Source organism: Pinus tabuliformis, chromosome 1_2 (assembly GCF_031772625.1).
Source record: "Pinus tabuliformis cultivar Carrire ecotype Pingquan chromosome 1_2, CPIR1, whole genome shotgun sequence".
Taxonomy (NCBI): Eukaryota; Viridiplantae; Streptophyta; class Pinopsida; order Pinales; family Pinaceae; genus Pinus; species Pinus tabuliformis.
The window spans coordinates 32,672,587-32,693,613 of NC_142298.1; the positions used below are offsets into that span (position 1 = coordinate 32,672,587).

The 21,027-nt window shown below is 41.0% G+C and overlaps 1 protein-coding gene across 3 annotated transcripts in view; it reads left to right on the forward strand.

The window, feature by feature from the left end:
• Positions 1-21,027, forward strand: part of LOC149204267 (uncharacterized) — a 320,269-nt gene that overhangs the window by 248,395 nt on the left and 50,847 nt on the right. The window lies entirely within an intron of this gene.

The following is a 21,027-nucleotide window of genomic DNA, read 5'->3' on the forward strand; positions in this document are numbered from 1 at the left end:
GGAAACCTACTGTGAAATCTCCATTTCTGCCCTTGATTAACGAGCTTATTCACTGAATTTCACTAATGAATTATTGTATTTGAAGGTGAGGAGACACATTGGATCTTATACAGGATTGGCAGGTGGTTTCACTTTAGGCTTGGCCTCCCTATATGAGATCCAAGCCCACCATAAGATCATATTGACACTTGTAGGGGAAGCATTGAGAACCATGGGTTTCCATCACGTGATAGAACTTTATCTCATACCATTGGCAACCTCAACACCTTCAACAACTTGTTCATTCCCCTATATTATATGCGAGATGATGAACTTGGACCAGCAGTGCCCCCAATTGGCTTTACATTGTATACAGGGTTTGGTAGTCTATTCGAGGCCCAGAGGAGGTTTGTCTCATCCTTGGGACATGGGAGGGCGAGCACCATCTTCCGTGCCCTCATTGGCAGTAGTCTTTAGGCTTATTTTACAGTAAGAGACCCATGAGACAACTACTTGTGCCCGAGAGTCACTTTGGAGCACCACATGATGTTTTGCTTGGCGATCAAGGGGCCACCCCCTTGACCATCATTCATGAAACCCTCTTCTTCATCATGGCACTTGAGGAATCGATTAGGCCTTCCAACGACTCTCCTACACTATTGCTACATCATTTTGGCTTCATTTTGGATGGCTTATCTTACACTTTGTTACCTACCATTTTGTGGGTGATATCCCCAAGAGAATTTATTTTTCTCCATGATGGTCCTCAACTGGAAGACAATAGCCCTTTATAGCCCCAAGTAGCTCGTTGTGCCATTTCTCCGCCACCTAAGCCAACCATGTGGTCCCTCACCCATTTGTTATGATCGTATGTTTGAAGGTGGGCGTCCCAAGCCTAAGGGTATGTCTTTCCATTTGGTAATTGAGTATTTCAGTTTGCTTATTGTGGAGATTATTGGGCATGGACTAATGGGGGGATTCGACGGAAAGAGTGTGTTAGGTTTGAGCACCCACTGATTTTCCATGATGTGTAAACTCTCTTACTTGATTACTTTAATGTCCTGATATGTTGGAAGGTACGAGGACACATTGGATCTTATGCAGGAGTGCATATGGTCTCCATTTTGGGTTTGGTCTCCCTATACGGGGTCCTAACCCTTTAGAGGGCCACATTGTTACATGTAGGGTGCGTGTAGAGAGCCATGGGCCTCCACAGCAGTAGACAACACTCCATGGCTCCCTAGAGATGTTCAGAGATTGCTCGAGATCCAACTATTGGAAAAGGAAGATGCACCTGGTACACCATGCCCGGTTGGCCCCCACAGTTGCACCATACACTTGGCAGTGAAGTTGCACGAAACACCAAAACGTCTAGAAGTTTCGGAAATAGGGACGACTCGAAACATAACCCCGAAAAATGGAAACGCAGTCGAAACGTCATATATATAACACATTATTTTGCAAGAAAAGAAAGAATGAGACATATAAATGATATTTTAGAAGGAAATCCAAATTTATATTAACTCCAAGTCTCCAACAGATGATTACATGATGCAAATATCCAAAATTAACCTTTATAGATGAGGCTTTACATTATGTGCTAAAACTGAAATAAAACATGAACTAAAGACAATCATGGCTACATCAACATATCATTACTAATACAACTCATCGTCATCAACAAAGATAGAACAAGATACTTGTTTAGCAGAAGAGGTAACTCTACTAGTGCTTCCAGATGCACTTGCATCACCACTAGTAGAAATATGAAGAGCAGAAAGAGAGAGCTCTAAATCTAAACATTTGCATCCACATCCCATTTTTTATGAGGTCCACTTGTATATTCTTCACCCCTATGAGACACAAGGCGTAGGTTTGAATGCACATATACAAGGTCCTCTGCCTTCTGCGATCCCAACCTGTTGTGCTTCACACTATGAATGAAACTGTAGGTGCTCCAATTCCGTTCTGCTGATGAAGAGCTTGCCACTTGTGATAGGATACGAGTGGCAAGACTTTGCAAATGAACACCACTTGCCCCATGACAAGTCCACCACTTAACTGAGTCCATGGTACTCCTCTCATCCAAAGCTGATATGTCTGCAAAATCCTCTAATCCAGCAACAAAACAGGCAAATTCTTTCCTTACATCAGTTTGTAAAGAAGCTGGAAATATCCTCTGAAAGGCTTTTTTCACTCCATTTGCCACCTCCTTGTCCTTATGTGGAGCCTTCCTCTTCCCATCGCTTTCAGCAATGAATTGTTCATCATAAAATTTTGGATTCAGAGCATGTGCCAAAGTGTGCAATGGAGTGTTGAAGCCATTCCACCTGGTAACAATAATGGACCTCACTTGTTCAGCAAAATCAAAATCCACAAAAAGAAGAGTGGGAGCCTCCTGTGTAATAATTTCCACAGTTTTTTCAACCATGGTATCCATGCCATCATAAACCTCTCCTAAGAAAGGTTTCTCTGTGTCTGCAACTCGAAGAAGATCAAATGCAGGCGATGTGAACTTGAGCAAGAAATCAATCTTGCTCCACCAATCTTCATCAACCAACACCCTCCTCACCATACTTCCCTTCTCTGAATCTGCCTGTCTCCACTCAGCCCAAGTTGGACCCACCACCATACTCATTAATGCATTTTTAACATCAACAAGGCGATGCAACATGATGAAGTTTGAGGCATACCGTGTCTCAACAACTTTCAACAACTCCAATTTGGAGTATTCTCGATATATTGCTTGAGATTGGTGGTGGTTGGTGATGAATTTTATAATCTCCCTAGCCTGCCCTGTGACCTCCTTAATCCATTCTGTTTTTGCCTCAATCTCTTCTAAAATCATATTCAAATTGTGGACAATGCAAAGAGTCCAAAATATGTGATTGTATCTACTCTCAACAATCAAGCTTGCAACTTTGCAAACAGGTGCATTATCTATGATAACTTGCACCACATTTTCTGAGCCTACTTGTTCAATAGCAGAAATTAAAATATCAGCAATGAACTTACTATCCTTTATCTCACCCGAACAATCTTCTGCTTTGATGAACATGGCTCCTTTTGGTGATGATGCAATGACATTAATCAAAGGCCTGCATCTTGTATCAGTCCAACCATCTGAGATAATAGAAACCCCTATACTACCCCATGAGGTACGAATTGGTTTGAGAACATCATCAAGAAGTTGCCTCTCTTTATTTAGCAAAACCGTTTTGACTTTGTCATAGTTTGGGCCTTTGTAACCTTGAGGAGCTTTGTTAATCGCTCTCACCAAATCCTACCAATATGGGGATCGAACCACATTAAAGGGAATGCCACAAGCAAAGATGGCCCTTGCCACTCTTGAGTCAGCGTCTTCTCTCCCTTGACTATCAAGCATTTTCACCAATCTGTTGTCTTGAATTGGAGTTGAAGGCTTTGATAACTCAACTTCTACTTTTACTTCCCTCCTCTTTCTTTCTTCTTCAACAATCGTTGTCTCAATGCTATCAGACATGCAAGGATTGGTAGTGCGCATGCCAATTTTTCTTCTTTGATCCTTCAACCTTTGAGCATCATCGCTCATTTGCACACACATCAATACCCTTTATCTCTTCATGCAAAATGTGAGCCTTCACTCTTGTGCAAGAGCCCTTGAAGGTCTTTTCATTTTTGCACAAATTGCACTTCCATTCCCATGTACCACCAGAACCCATCTGCTTCACTTTGGTAACATACTTACATAGAGGATAATATTATTGCTGCCTGCTTGCTTGAGTGGCATTAGGGGCACTTGAAACACAACTTTGAGAAGCCATGATTGCTGCAAAATTACAATAATACAAAATGAAAAACTCACCCAATCACTTGAAACACTACTTTGAGAAGCCATGAATGATGCAAAATTAGGAAATGAAAACTCACCCAACTAGCTGTTGACCACACTCTTCCTCTTGCTTCTCACGCCCTTCCTCTCGCTGCCCATGCTCCAAAACACAAACAAACTCCTTGTTGTTGCTATAGGAAGCTCTTCTTGCAAAACAATGTGTGAGAAATGAGTGAATGGACTGCCATTTTAAAGAAAAGAAGAGGGTCATAGGGTTTCTAGAGAGTTCTATTCTTCTCATCTTCTAGAGAATTCCATTTGTAATTTTTTATTAAATTTAGCTAACAACCACATAAAAATTAGTTTATTAGTGTGTTTTGGTGTTAGATGGGGCCCACGCCCTCTTTCCAGGAAGTCCACTGGGGACCATGTCTATTGACACATAACACTGAAGGTTTGTGAGTCAAATGGTGACAGGGATGCCTGAATTCAAAAAGAACATGAAAGTACATGTCTGAGATGTTCCGAAGGAAAATCTTACCAGGGGACCATTCCCCTCATGTAGCAGGTCCACAGGTTTGGAACAACCCGAGGGGTTTGAGATTGATGATCAGGAATCTCACATATGCAGGTGGAAGAAAGCCCTCTATGGCTTGAAGCAAAACTCCTCGGGTGTAGTATGAGAGGATTGATAGCTATCAGATGAAGCTGAGATTCACTAGGAGTGAAACTGATCCAAACCATTACCCGAAGGTTGTGGATGATAGACCTCTCATACTGGCACCTTATGAGGACGACCTATTTCTGACAAGTGCAAACCCTCTCATTTGCAGAAGTAAGAGGGAGTTGGATTCCGAATGTGGAATGATAAACTACAAGCCTGTGACTACCTCGAGGATCTTAACTTTTAGAAGTTATATGGTAGTGATGTCGGACCAGATTTGGGAAATGCCTCTAAGTTTCATAAACTCATTCGTGTTGATGTTCTTTGTGAACTTCCGTCCAAACATATGTTTTGTAGTTAGCATGGTGAGCTCACATTTGGTTGAGCCTCACTAGATTGGTGCCAAGAATCTTCTGAGATATCTTCAAGGCACAATCTCTCATGGATTGAGATACACTGCCGAAAATATGAAACTGCATCATTATTCGAATGCTGAGTCGGTAGGCAGTGTGGAGGATCACTAGAGCACTTCTTAGTGCTGGTTCTCTTTAGATTCTGCTTCGATATCATGGATGAGCAGGAAGCAGAAATCGGTTGCTATAAGCACCGCCGAGACCGAATACATAGCTACGAGTATGACCTCGTGTGAAGTTGCATGGTTGCAGAAGCTCTTAAGTGAGCTGTTTGAACTTTGCACACATGATGAATACCACTGTGATTCTCTGTGACAACTAGAGGTGGGATTCGATTATTGAGGAATCCCGTATTCGATGATTACTCTAGCAGATAGACATCAGATACTGCCTTATCTGGGATATGGTAAGTCGATGAGTGAGGAGGCTCCATCGCATTGAGACTGATGTACAGGTTGCAGACATTTTGTCAAAGCCCCGGGGAAAGGTCAAATTTGTGACTTTCCCGAACGACTTGGAATTGTTGAGAGACCTTCTTATAAGGGTCCTCCATGTTGCATGCATTGAGCTCTGGAAGCTCTGGGGGGCTTGGGGTACTTACTGGAGCAACATACGACCACAGGGCGACTCACCCTCCCCTGGTGGTGCGCTATGAACAGGATGATTAGTTCTCCTATGGGCCAGGATGATTAGTTCTCCCGTGGCAACTATGTAGTAGGATGATTAGTTCTCCCGTGGCAATTATGTAGCAGGATGATTAGTTCTCCTGTGAGGTCTGGATGATGTGTTCTCCATGACGATTATGTAGCAGGATGATTAGTTCTCCTGTGAGGTTTGGATGATGTGTTCTCCATGACAATTATGTAGTAGGATGATTAGCTCTCTTGTGAGGCCTGGATGATGTGTTCTCCATGGCGATTGTGTAGCAGGATGATAAGTTCTCCTGTGAGGACAGGATTGATTAGTTCTCCTGTCGAGGCATCCTACCCATGCAGTCTGGGACTCATGGGAAGTACCTCTCATATGATCAATAAGCAGGGAAATGAGGATAGGGACCATAGTAGTACCGATGGACGCATTGTTGTATCTACCATACTCCCTATGCTAGGATGACCTTCATTGATCTGGGATCAATGATACTGGTCTGGGACCAGTTGTAGGAGTTGTACCTACTATGACGCTGACTTCGGGTCAGTTGAGACTGGTCTGGGACCAGTGGTACATACTTTGAGACTGACTTCGGGTCAGTGTAGGACTGGTCTGGGACCACTAAGAGTGGTACATACTATGACGTGACTTCGGGTCGGTTGAGACTGGTCTGGGACCAGTGGTACACACTCTGAGACTGATGATACTGGTCTAGGACCAGTTGTAGGAGTTGTACCTACTATGACACTGACTTCGGGTCGGTTGAGACTGATCTGGGACCAATGGTAGATACTCTGAGACTTACTTTGAGTCAGTGTAGGACTGGTCTGGGACCAGTGAGAGTGGTACATACTATGACGTTGACTTCGGGTCTGTTGAAACTGCTCTGGGACCAGTGGTAGGAGTGGTACCCACCATGACGCTGACTTTGGGTCGGTTGAGACCGGTCTGGGACCAGTGATACGCACTCTGAGACTGACTTCGGGTCAGTGGAGAATGGTATGAGACATTCTCGATCAATTCTTCTTCTTCATGGTTCAGTAGAGCCAAGCTAAGCAGAGCAGAGTAGAGCAAAGCCAGCAGAGCAGAGCAGAGCCAACAGAACTGAGCAGAGCCAGCAAAGTTGAGCAGAGCCAGCAGAGCAGAGCAGAGCCAGCAGAGTTGAGCAGAGCCAGTAGAGCAGTGCAGGGCACTGATGGCAGAGACAGTACAGTTGGACATATGGATCAGCGGATGGAGTTCTCCCTAGTTGAGAGGGATTGTTAAAATTGGCAACTAGGGCCAAACTCCATGTGGGTTAGCTTATTTATGGCAGCTGATATTTTTATTGGATCCCTCTCATCGAGAGGTGTAGGATTGATCTAAAGATCATCCGATTCCGATAAGTACTCATGGAGTTATGAATTTATTTTGATTATGGAATTATTATCAAGCCGACCAAAGTAGGCTCAAAAGCCTAATAGACATGCCTATTCATCATCTACGTTTTAGTATGAATATAGAGGACTTCAAGTCATTTCAACACACACTTGGGATCTCTTCCTCTCTCTACTTGTCATTGGGTTTTAGTAGGAGGAGAGATCCTAAGGGATAACGTTGCCCTGATTCAGAAGCCGGAAAGGCCGGAAAAGCCAAAACTGTCGAAAAATCCAGAACTGCTGAAAAAGCCAGAAAAGCCGAAAAAGTTGGAACAGCTAGAAAAGCCGAAACTCCCGAAAAAGCCGGCACAGTCAGAACTTCCGGAAAAGTCGAAACTGCTGGAAAAGCCGGAACTACTGGAAAAGCCGGAAAAACTAGAACTGCCGAAAAGCCGGAAAAGCCAAAACTGCCGAGAACTGTCGAAATTGCCAGAGCATCTGTCTCTGAAGGATAACGAGCAAGGTGCAGCCAACAAATAGGTCAGGATGGCAACATGGTGCAGCAATGGCAGATAATGCAGTACAATGATGGGTACAGTCATGATTAATGAAGCATGATGGGATGCAGCATAGTGATGATGGGTGCAGCATGGTGTAGCGCAGTGAGGTGCAGCATGATGACAAAATGCAGCACAACTATAGGTGAAGGAGTCACCTAGGAGAATCAGTTGAAGCAGCATGTCTTCAACTGATCTCATGTATCATCTTCTTAGAGATGATCTATGCTCTTATCTAGATAAGTCAAGTATGGACTTCTATTGTAAATGTACTATCTCTCTCACTTTCTCTACTAAACCATGAAGAACATAAAAGAAGAATTGATCAAGGGTTTCCCCACATTGTGGGGTTTGTCCCTGGCTAGTTATCATCTTCTTAGAGATGATCTATGCTCTTATCTAGATAAGTCAAGTATGGACTTCTATTGTAAATGTACTATCTCTCTCACTTTCTCTACTAAACCATGAAGAACATAAAAGAAGAATTGATCAAGGGTTTCCCCACATTGTGGGGTTTGTCCCTGGCTAGCACCACATCTTGTGTCCTCTTGTCTTGGCTTGTCTTTTGCGATTTATATTTGTTCTATCTGCAGTTTACTTTAATGCTGGTGTGATTGCTAATCTGGAAAAGATAATGAGCTAACTGTGAAAATTGAAATAAATTGCTCTAGCATAGAACATACCTAAAATTAACATATACCCACTGGGAGCACCACGGGTTTATTGTTTGGAGAACAAGGGGTCACCCCCTTGCCCATCACTTTTGAGGGTCTTATTCTTCATTATGGCACCTATGGACATCATCAGGCCTCTTGGAGGGCCCTACGACATGTATTATTTATCATTTAACCTCTTGAGAGGCTTATTATTTCATTTATGAGCTAGTTTGATGGCCTTGTCTCCAAAAGTTAGGTTATTTGCACATTATTTTATTTTGGGGCTTATGTAGGCTTAGAAGACTAATTCGAACTCCTAATTAGTGTATAAATATAAGTGAGATGAGTTCATTTCTCATCATCACTTTGGATTGGATCATTCTTCTCTCTTGAGAATTTCACACTTTTTCTTGGAGGATGAATTGGAGCATGGATGAATTTTGATGTTTGGATTGGGTTTATCTTATCTTGGAGCTTCTCTATTGTCAAATTGTTGATGGTTGGATATGTTCTCTTACATGTAAGTACACACATTTAATGCTATTCTTGTTTTACAATGTCATATACATTGGAATGGGATTTTCGCTATTTTAGGGCTAATTATTGCATGCATTTATTGCTTAATTGTGGAATTTTGTTTCTATATAGCATCTCTCAATGTATGGGCCATGTATGTTGAATGAAATTTCCTAGGGATAATTCTACCATTGAATTTATCTTGATAAGCCATCTCTTTTTGCACATCGAAGTATAAAGCTTTAAGGTTACTTTCCCTTGCCCTAGAGGCTAAGCGAAGTAGTCCTTGAGGCCTCCTTGACCAAGAAACAAAGTCCTTATTCATCATTCTCCTAGACTCCATTCTCCCCAAGGGCTAAGGCACTGATCTACCAAGAGGTGGTCACTCAAAGAACAATTTTTCTTCACCTTTCCCCTTCTCCTCTAGGTCTAGCCAAGTTGGGTCACCTAGGGCATCATTTTCCCGAAGAAATAGCCATCAAAAAAGTTTGATCTCCTAGCCTCTACTGTGTTGGTGTGTTCTCAAGGCCTCCTCCAAATTTGAAGAAATTCCGATGGTGGGATTGTGAGATATCCCAAGCCCTAGCTTTGAGATCAAACTTTGCCTTGGTATCCCCTAAGCTAGTACCTCATAGGATCAATTTGTCACCAGTAAGCGTAAACTCTTGTTTGATCCTTTCCCCTTCCTTGTTTGGGTTAAGCTCATCATTGGTTGCTAAACTCTATCCTCCTAACCTAGGCTGGGTCCACTTGGTCCCTTGTGGTCCCACACCTTTCAAAAGTCAATTCTTCAAGAACCATTTGGGAAACCAAGTTCAATAAGGATTTTAGGGATTAGGGAACTCCTTTACAAGCCACATTCCCTTAACCTAACCCTCAAATCCTCACATCCTTCTCCTAGAAGACATTGTACCTTGCTTAAAAAGAAAGCAAGCCCCACTCCTAGCCTCCTTCAGGGAAAGGGATAATTAAGGTCACTTCACACTGATTTGTTGATCTTGTTGGAAATACTGAGAGGAGGGGGGGGGGGGGGGTGAATCAGTGTTCCTTTCAATTAGTATTATTATTAATCTTTCAGAGCATTAGTTAATCTTCAATTATTATCAGTGTTTGTACAATGATAGCAGTAAACAAAAGGAACACAAATGCACACAGTTTTTAAGGTGGAAACCCCCTCCGGGACAAAAACCACCTAAATGTTTTTCTAATAATTCTTTAATCTTCAATTCCAATTGAAAAGAAAGCTCCAACTTCTTAGAATCTAGAAAAGCATTCTTCTCCAGCTCCCACTGGATGGACGCTCCAATGCCCGAGATTCTTCAGTAGTCAAATGAATGCATTCCCCAACACCCAATGAGCTACAACTCACCCTAGCACCACCCTACCACCCTGAAGTTTTCACAGGCTTGAACCTGTTGGTGACTTCATGCACCAGCCTAGCATCACCCTACCACCCTATAGATGAATAAAAGAAGAATGGACTCCCGTATTAGGGAAAATGGTCCACTTTACAATGATATAGAATGATGTAGAAGAAGAAAACACACTAGACCATAACCCCAACTATGACACAACCACCTAATGATGATCCTAGACCTCCCGACACTACCTCTTCAACTCTTGGCAGATAGACACTTGTACAACTTTTACAATGACTTTGTACAATGATACTTTTACAATGACTGTATGCAGTGCTGCCCACTTGAAGACTTCATGTGGTGAACTTCTTGTTGCTGTTCTGCACCTTGATTGCTGCTCTTGTCATGCTACCCTTTCTCACTCTTCAGAACATTAGATTATGCATTGAGTCTTCTCTTGATGAATATATAATACCTGCAAAAAGTCTTCAAGGAAATACCCATGACATGATAATAGCAAAACTTACCTCATCTTGTAGAGCATATGTCAGTGCTAAACAAAAACAACAAATTAGAATACAAAGAACCTAATGCAATTAAGAGATGAACATGCATATACAGAAGATACTTACCTGGAGCTTACCTCTGCTGCATCATTTTGTTGCACCTTGCTCTTTGCTACCCTAGAAAGTCTGGTCCTTTGCACCCCTTGACAGCACTTGATCTAGTTTTTTTTTCTTGCCTTCTAGGAGCACAATATTGAATCTGATGTATCTATGTGATTTCAGATCCCCAATATGTGATCTTCGGTCCTGTAGTAGCCCTTTGAGTCTTCTTTCCAATGCCACAGGTCTGACCCGATTTGGATTCTTCAAGGCAAAGTTATGCCCAATCTCTCACAATGACCTAATTATGGACTAGTTCAGTAGAGCGAACTTGTACAGCGTGCCACGTGTCACTGTTTCCTCTTTCGACTTTGAAATTGATACACAGAAAACTATAGTCCGTGCACTATCCACCACTTTTTACAGAATTCCAATCCACTTCTCAGAGAGAGAGTTATGATGATTTTCCTAAGGTCACTTCTTTGAGATGAAATTCGGGAGCTTGCAAAAACCCTAACTTCCATAGATCATATCTTTTCGAAAATATAGCGAACCAAGATCTGAAATTTGTTCACGACATTTGTAGGAATTTACAGGGTAAGTTCCTTAGACAGAACACTAAAAGGACACCGCTCACAACCAGATCGCAGATCAATACACCAGTATTTTGACGTGGTTAAAACCCTCAAAGAGGGAAACAGTCCACGGCCTGAGCCAACGCGGCCACTTCAGGCAATTTATTAATAAAAGAATGAAAATTTACATATGTTTCTCTCATGCACGGATTACCCTACAAATGACCCTCCATGCGCTTTAAATAGAACTCATGGACCAATCGGGTGTCAAGCCACGGATCAAGTGTCGGTAATACCGAGGAGAGAATGAATCGTCGGATCACTACATATCGTGACCGTCGGATTGTAAGTTACAAAATGTACAACGGTAAAGAAACACACTTTACCTAACTGTATACCTAACTCTACACTAGACCAAGTTGTACTTAACTATTTCCTATGTGTCGGAATATCCTAACATCCCCCCTTAAGAACAACTTGGGATAGGATTGAAGGATTTACAAATATGACACAATAGGAGAAGGAAGGAGGCACTAGAGCCTATCCCCCCTTAGTGACAACTTCCTGAACTCCAACCATAAATCGAAGTTTAGTGAACTTCGCCTCTGTGAGAGCCTTTGTGAAGATGTCTGCAACTTGATCATCTGTTGAACAATATTGCACTTCAAGAACATGGTCGTGAATGAGCTTTCTGATGAAGTGCATGTGCAGTTCAATGTGTTTGCTGCGCTGATGTTGAACTGGATCTTTGCATAGCTGAATGGCACTTTGATTATCACACCAAAGCGTAGTCGGATGCTGCTGCTGAAAGCCAAACTCTGACAGGATCTGACGAAGCCACAAGGCTTCCTTACTAGCTTCTACGGCACCACGATACGCTGCTTCTGTTGATGAAAGAGAAATGGCAGCTTGTTTCTTACAAGCCCATGTAATAGGTCCTGAACCAAGAGTGAACACATAACCGGCAGTAGACTTCCGATCATTAGGGTCACCAGCCCAATCGGAATCAGTGAAACCAACCAATAGAGGAGCTGCTTCGGCACTGTAATGAATCCCAAACTGAACTGTACCTTGAACATAACGAAGTATTCTTTTAGCTGCTTTCCAATGACTTTCACGGGGGTTTTGCATGAACCGAGCAACAAGGCCAACAGCAAAGGAAAGGTCAGGACGAGTATGGGTTAGATACAAAAGTTTTCCTACAAGTTGACGGTATAAGGTAGCATCAACTTCAGGAGAATTACAAGTGACTGAAAGTTTGACTCCAGACTGAAAGGGAGAAGGGGCTAGCTTACAGTCTTCCATGTGAAAATGACGTAGAATATCACAAGCATACTTGGACTGGGAAAGGGAAATACCCTCCTTGGATTGCAAGACTTGAAGACCGAGAAAATAGTGTAAGTGTCCTAAGTCTGTCATTTCAAATTTCCTTTTAAGGCTAGACTTCACATGGTTTATAAGGTTGGGATCACTACCAGTAAGGATAAGATCATCAACATAAAGAACAAGGATGATAAGAGAGTTGCCCACTTTCTTGGTGTAGACAGTATTGTCAGAATGACACCTAGAAAAGCCAGATTCTAAAAGAAAGCTATCCATTTTGGCATACCAAGCCCGAGGAGCTTGCTTGAGACCATAAAGGGATTTCTTAAGTCGACATACAAGGCTGGAGTCTGTTTGTATGAAGCCAATGGGTTGTTCCATATAGATTTCTTCATGCAAGTCCCCATGCAAGAAGGCAGATTTAACATCCATCTGATGGACTTCCCATTTGAAAGAGGCAGCAAGGGAAAGAACAAGGCGGATAGAGTTCATTTTGGCAACAGGGGAGAAGGTTTCAGTGTAGTCAATGCCTTCAACCTGTGAAAAACCTTTAGCAACAAGACGAGCTTTATGTTTATCAACTTTCCCATCTGGTCCATACTTGGTTCTGTAAACCCATTTGCATCTAACAAGTTTTCGTCCCTTTGGTAGAGGAACAAGATCCCATGTATCATTTGCCAATAATGAATGATATTCTTCATTCATAGCTGCTTCCCAATCTGGATGGCCTGAAGCTTCTGCAAAGGTGTTAGGATCATAATTTACTGGAGCTTGAGCCAGTAAAGAAGAGGCTCTCTCGAACTGAGAACGTGTGCGTCGCTGATCTGTAGGATCACCGGCAAGATCACCTGCTGCATCTCGAGTAGCACGAACCCATTTTGGAAGCTCAGGAGCTGAAGGAGGATCCTGAGATGGTGGGGGAGGATTGTCATCCTCACTTTCATCATCTGAAGAAGAAATGTTTTCAAAAGTAGAAGAGATAGGGAGAGGTGGCACAACCGCCGGACTAGGCTCACAGGTCGATATATTTTCATCAAATTTTACATCTCTTCTAATGATAACATTTTTGGACTTAAATGGAATAAGTCTATAGCCTTTGACATCTTCAAAATATCCAACAAAAGTACATTTTTCACTCTTAGGTTCTAAAGCTTTATGCTTTTCATCTAGAATATGGGCCCACGCTTCACTTCCAAAAACACGAAAGTGACTTACATCTGGTTTGATTGAGCTCCATGCTTCTTCTGGAGTGATATTCTTTAAAGCCTTAGTAGGAGTGTGATTTATTATGTAATTTGCACAGTTAATTGCTTCTGCCCAAAAACTAAGACCAAGTCCTTTAGATTGTAGCATACAATTAGCCATTTCCTTTAAGGTGCGATTCTTCCTTTCAGCTACACCATTTTGTTGTGGAGTATATGGAACAGTATGTTGCATTTGAATTCCATTCTCAGTGCAATAGTTGATGAATGTGTTTTTAACATATTCTCCGCCATTATCAGATCTTAACTTAAGAATTTGATGTCCAGATTGTTTTTCAACAAAGGCCTTGAAGGCCAAAAAATTGTTAAATACTTCACTCTTGAGTTTTAAGAAGTATACCCAAGTGCGTCTGGAGAAATCATCAATGAAAGTTAAGAAATACTTGCAGCCAGAGAATGACACAACTGGAAGTGGACCACATAAATCACTATGCACAAGCTGTAAAGGGGCTGAGGCGTGCCAAGAGGCACGTTTTTCAAAACTGTCCCGATGATGTTTTCCGAGTACACATCCGGAACAAACACCATCTCTGCAAGATACCATAGGAAGACCTGTCACCATATTTTCTTTACATAGATGCTGAAGGGAGCGATAGTTTAAGTGACCAAATCGCTCATGCCAAAGTTTGCTCACTTCATCGTTATGAGCAACAAATACTGAGGGAAGATTTGATGACCCAAAGTTGTGAAACTTATACAACCTTGTAGAATCATCAGCAATGCCAGTAGCCAAAATCTGTTTAGGATCTCTCAAGTCCTTGATTACAACATCATGAGGTGAAAATTCAATGATTTTACCTTCACCTGAATGAGTTATCTGATATACAGATAGAAGGTTGCAGGATAAGGTTGGAACACATAATACATCATTAAACTGACCATTGTCTAGATGAACAATTCCAGTCCCTACAACATTAAGAGATCTATCATCACCAACATATATATTTTTGGTGTTACAATCATTTAAAGAAGAAAACATGGCTTTGTTTTGGGCCATGTGATAAGAAGCTCCAGAATCAATGAGCCACTCATGAGAATGAGAAGAAGAAGATACATTTAATGCATAGCCAGATCGAGATGCTTGACAACCACATGCAGAAAGTGCCATTCCTGAAGATGAAGTTGAAGTTGAAGATTGCCCCAAATGGATGTTATGCTTCTTCATTGCTGCTTCCAAGGCTTCCATCTTCTTAAAGCATTTTGATTCTAAGTGGCCATCTCGATTACAAAAATTGCAATGTCTATCAGTTTTCTTCCCTTTGCTTTTATTTGTCTTATCATTTTGTTGAAATGATTTTTCATTTTGGCGCTGAAATTGCTTAGGACCCTTGTTTGGTTTAGGACCATTCTTTTTAGGATTGACTTCTTAGGATTCTTTGAATTTGGTTGCTGCTGGGCAGCTAACGCTTTCTTGGAAGAGTTTCCAAGATTAAGAAGACCAAGGTGTAAGAGTTTTTCTTGTTCTCTTATTAAAGAATCACAAAAAGAGTCAAAGGAAGGGGCTTGTAGTCTGTTCCTTGAGAAATGAAGGCTTCTCTTGTAGAATGGAAGGTGGAAACAAACACAGAGTAGGCTGGTCCCAACTTTGTAAAAATGGAATAGATAAGGTTACTATCTTCTTTCTTAACTTTAACACCTTCCAAAAGATATCTAAGGGTCTTGAACTTGGACAAGAAATCTTCAATGCAAGAAAAATTATTAGGGTCCAATGTAAGCAACTCATTTTCAAGTTGATGGGCTCTAATTTCATTTTTAATCCCAAAAACTTTATTGATTTGTTTCATTGCTTCATCAGGAGTATCAATTTCTGCAATATGGAATCTAAGATCTGGAGAAATAAACATCCCTATCAATCCACGTGCTTGATCTTGCCTATTTTCCCATTTAGCAGCCTTATCTTCATCCTTCGGTTTCTTTTCTTGGCCTGAGGCTATTCTGTAGAGACCTTTACTTCTAAGTAAATCCTCAATGTAAGCCAACCATTGGAAGTAGTTGGTGCTGTCAAGGGTAACTTGGTATTGACTTTCCATTTCAATGGAAACTGAAGCTAAAGATGCTGAAAATAAGTGTTCCAATGGATAGATCTCGAAAAATTAGGCTGGTTTAAAAAAAACGGCTCTGAAAACGGCTTCCGGATGAAGAAGTTATGGCTTTTTGAAAAAAAGTTGTTGAAGTTCCTGACGAAGTGCGGGAATGTGCGGAAATGAAAAAGTCCGCCCCCACAAAATGGAGACTTGAACCCAAGACCTCTACTGTCTTAAAATAGCTTTGAACCAATTGATCTATACAAAAAATTTGAGAGAGAGAGAGAGGGGGGGGGGGGGTGCTTTGGGTTGCGTGCTTGCTTTGAGAAAGCTCTTTTTCCCTACAAAACAAAAAACACAAAACCCAACACGGACATGCAAAGAAAACGAACCTTACGGCTCGAAGTTAGCTTTACCCAAAAAACTAAATATTTTCAAAAATGAACCTTGCGGCTCAAAGTTAGCTTTAGCCAAAAAACTAAATATTTTTCTCAATGTTTCTGATTTTCCGAGATCACACTAAGGCGCAGGGAAAAGAGCATACACATGAGAAAAATCCTTCCTTTCTGTTTCTGATTTGCCCAGATCGCACAGAGTCGCAGGGCAAAGAGCATACGCAGAAATGAAAGGTATAGATCCGGTAATAAAAAAAGCTAAATAAACCGAAACCGAAATAAACAGAGAGAAAATAACAGTAAACTGCAAATAAACACTGTATACCTCCAGATCTTAAAAATGACGCAGCTAGGGCTCCCGGAAACCTTTTCGCGTGAAACGAAAGGGGTTCCTCACTGGAACAGATGCTCCCAACACAACAGAGCAGTCCTCTCGGCTCGAAAGTAGTCAGAAACAGCAGATCTAGAAAACGACAGTCGGATGCAGTTCTACCGGCTTCAGATTTGGATCACTAACGGACGCGACCCTCAAATAGCTCTGATACCATGTAAGAATTTACAGGGTAAGTTCCTTAGACAGAACACCAAAAGGACACCGCTCACAACCAGATCGCAGATCAATACACCAGTATTTTGACGTAGTTAAAACCCTCAAAGAGGGAAACAGTCCACGGCCTGAGCCAACGCGGCCACTTCAGGCAATTTATTAATAAAAGAATGAAAATTTACATATGTTTCTCTCATGCACGGATTACCCTACAAATGACCCTCCATGCGCTTTAAATAGAATTCATGGACCAATCGGGTGTCAAGCCACGGATCAAGTGTCGGTAATACCGAGGAGAGAATGAACCGTCGGATCACTACATATCGTGACCGTCGGATTGTAAGTTACAAAATGTACAACGGTAAAGAAACACACTTTACCTAACTCTATACCTAACTCTACACTAGACCAAGTTGTACTTAACTATTTCCTATGTGTCGGAATATCCTAACAACATTCATCAGGATTTCAGCTCAAATGGGTTTTAATTTTAGCATCTAAGATGTCGCGGAAATAAAGTTATAGCGAAAATTCCACAATCACTACTTTTGGAGGATATATGAGATTTCTTTTTATAGAGTTGAGAGGGGCTTCTATAGAGAATATTGGAGGGATTTTAGGAGTTTAAAAAATTATTAATTATTGACTATTCAATGACCAAAATCAATGATAAATGCCATGTCACAACCCCATGGGGTTTTAGCCCACTAATTGGGGTTACTAACTTCAATCTTGAATAACTTACAAACCGTGAGGAATTACAAGGAGAGCTATATACCGATAGAAAGATATTTCTAAGTAGAGTATTCCTATAATGGTTATGAGATGAGAAACCATGAATGATGATGCCCAATGTGCCATGGAAGTTCAGGGTCATCCTTAGTGTTGCTTGGGTAGACATCAATGACAACCTCAGATCATCTTTAGATCAACAGATCTATCCTTCATAAGTGACTTTCCATATACCGGGTCTCCTCCCATTATGAAAGTCCGTAAAGAGTAGGGAGCCTTAGTTGAGGTGACAGTGGGCTATGTCTCCATTTGTTGCCCTTGGCCTAACAGTTGACCCTTAAGGAATCCCCTTTAGGTCCCCTACTAGTTTGAGCGATAACACACTTTATGAGCTATTTGGTGGGCTTGTCAACAAAGTGATGTTATTTTGCACATTAAAATATTTTTAGGGGCATCTTAGGCTAATTTGAACTCTTAGAGCCTCATATAAATAGAGTTAAACCTCATTTGTATCAAACATCATCATCACACTTGGATATCTCTCTCTTGAGAATTTCACACTTTTTCCTTGGATGTCTATTGGAGATCTTTGGATGCATTTCGATATTTTTGGGAGCTAAATTCGTTGTCTCTTGGAGCTGCTTTCTTGATCTTGGATTGGATATATCTCTTGTTATCTTGTAAGTAAATTTTGTTGAAGATTTTTCATGTAATAATGTCTAATGTGTGGAAATTTCGCAACTAGCTAGTTTTTCTTATGCCCTAATTATTGAATATCATTCAAAAGATTGTTAGATTGCAAATTTGTGTATGTTAGTCATTAAATAACAAGTAGATGAATGTTCCTAATGGATTGAAATCTGATTTTCTTCCATAAAAATCCATAGATCTTGGGTGGGTAATTGTTGAGAAACATGTGCTAAGGCATCACTTTTTGGCCTCCTTGAGAGATGATTTAGCCGAATTTTGAATCACATAGACTCCATAACCCAAGGGTCACCCTCCTCTTTTTCTTCCTTTTCAAAATTTCGTCCCTTTCCTAGATGTCCAACTAGGGATCCCTGCGAATTGCATTATAGGGGGTATTTTGCAAAACTCCTTGGACAAGAATCTGCGCCAGTGTCTCCTCAAGTGATCATCCAAGTTTGAGGCAATTCCGACGGTTGGTTTTTGAGAAAAATGAAGCCCTAGTTTCATTCTTGGAAATCATCTTGAACATCTTGGTTGGTGGTCTTGTTGAGGGTCATTTCCAAAAAGAAGTCATCATTCTTGAACCCTTTCCTTTCCTTGCTTGACCTAGTAAGTACATAGGAAGGATTCCTTCCATGATCAATCTTAAACCCTAGGTCTTGCTCGAATTCCTTTCTTGGTCTCTCTAGTGGAGCAAAAACCCTATTTGAAGAAGAGTAATCTTGCAAAGCCCCTAGGGAGGTCTTTGTGAAAATTCGTAATCCTCAAGGAATCCCTACTGCAACAAATTTGAATCTACTTCACCTACTTGATTTAACATACATTATCAAGTTATTCTTTGAATACTGAAGCAAATTACTTTTGCAGCCTACACTACTTAAAATTTGATTACATGAAATAGAAAACTAAGCAAAGAACAAGATACATAGGACACAGTTATTTCTGGACAAAATAGTCCCTGGAAAAACCCAATGCGGGAAAACTGGTGCAGCAGCTCTGAGGGTTTATTATTATGCAAGAGAAAATTCTGAGTACAAATCTAGGATGCTCAGCTAGCAATACTTTACAAAGAAAATACTGGACAAAGGACTGGTGAAATGATCTCACCCTGTCACTGGAGAATCAGTGACTAATTCTTCAGCTCTGGAGGCTTTGCGTCACACTCTACGTGGCCTCTGTGCAGAACTGCATCACCCATCCTGGGTATTATGCTGCCTCTTTGCTCTGGATCCTTTGTTGGCTGAGAAATCAACTTTCTTGCTTCCAGACTCACACCCTGGCTTCTGGCAATTGAACTTCGAATTCCCTCAGCAGAAACCCGACTTCCCCTCATTAATTGCACTGCCTCTACATTAGCACTGCGTATGCTAGCGTCAACCTTCCTTTGGACATCTTCTGTCCTCTCTCTGCCTTGTACTATCCGGAAATTCCTTCTCCCAGTCTCACTGCCCCTCTGCTGCAAGATCTCCTTAATCGATTTTCCTTCTCAATCTCTCTCCGTGTGTTTCTAAATGAACCCCAAGCCTCCTTCTTATACTTTTCTCGTTGAGACTTCAATGGCCAAGATTAAGTCTCTAATCAACGGCTAAGATTAAAACTTGACTTGATCCGCCTTCTAGATCATTCTCCCCCATATTTTGATTAACACCCATTAGTACTTTAATTTTCCTAAGTTTAGACTTAGGAACCCCATTAAAAATATTAATTATTTTAATAAAATACAATCCGGGTGGAATTTCACCAAATAGTTTCTGGGTTCTCTAGAACTCATGTGCCTTAGTCTCTCCACCAATTTTCATGGCTAGAGCACATCCGATGCTACAAAAAAATAACAGTCTTGTCTCACATTGGAAGATTTGATTCTAGGCATATTCATTATTAGTTAATATCCCTAGCCCTAGGTCTAGGTCTTCCTCATAGGTTTTCCTTGGAGATCCCTTAGTTTCTCTTGAAGCATTGAGCCCTAATTGAGCCTCTCATCGAATGGGCCTTGGAAATCACTTTATACTTTGTCATTGATCCCATCATCTTAGGTGATTTCCTTCATACCGAGACTCCTCATATCAGTGAAAGTCTGTAAAGATCAGGGGACACTGACTGGGGTGACGGTCGGTCTTTGTCCCATTGTCTTCATTTGGTCTGGTTCCCCTATTAGGATCCCTTCTAGGTTGTGTGGCAACAAATCCTTAATGCAAGAACTAACAAACTAGTGTAAGAGGGTAGTTCAATTTAATGAATGTACTTGAAATCCTGTCAATCTATTTAATCTATTATAGGCAAGAATGGTAATAACCAATTGTAATTGGTTTACGAATATAGGAAATATTATCCCATTGTTCATGGTTATCTTTTTAATTTTACATTAAATTTCAGCAACCCAAACCTTCCGTGTAGTTTATTCCTCTACAAGACAGGCATTGAACTCTTACTTGAGTGCTTCGTTTCTCACCAAAGAATTTTTTTTTAAACAATCGATTAAAATAGTAGTTCTTCCTAGCTGCCCTAAAGCAGAGCCAAACGAAATTTTGACCAAAATAGAATAGACAAGTTCTTTTCATTGTCACTAGCCTAAATCAAACCAAGGCAACAAATTCAACCCCATTCAGGCACTTATATACAAAGAAGCTTTTGTTTTTCTAACAAAAACAAACGTATATCATATTTCAAGAAAATAATAAAATATATATAGTAATAACTATTCTGCATGGTGCTTGACATTTTCTTAGGGGTTATGATCATGGGAGAAAGTACGAAATTTGGTAGTTGAGCACCATTCTATGAAGAACGCTGACAAACCTACTTGCGGTGAAAAAACTAATTTTTTTGAACAAGAGATATTATATTAATAAGGGGGTTGTAACAAAGTGAACCACAAATAAATAGAATTGGCCATAGCTCCAAAATTAAGACTAGG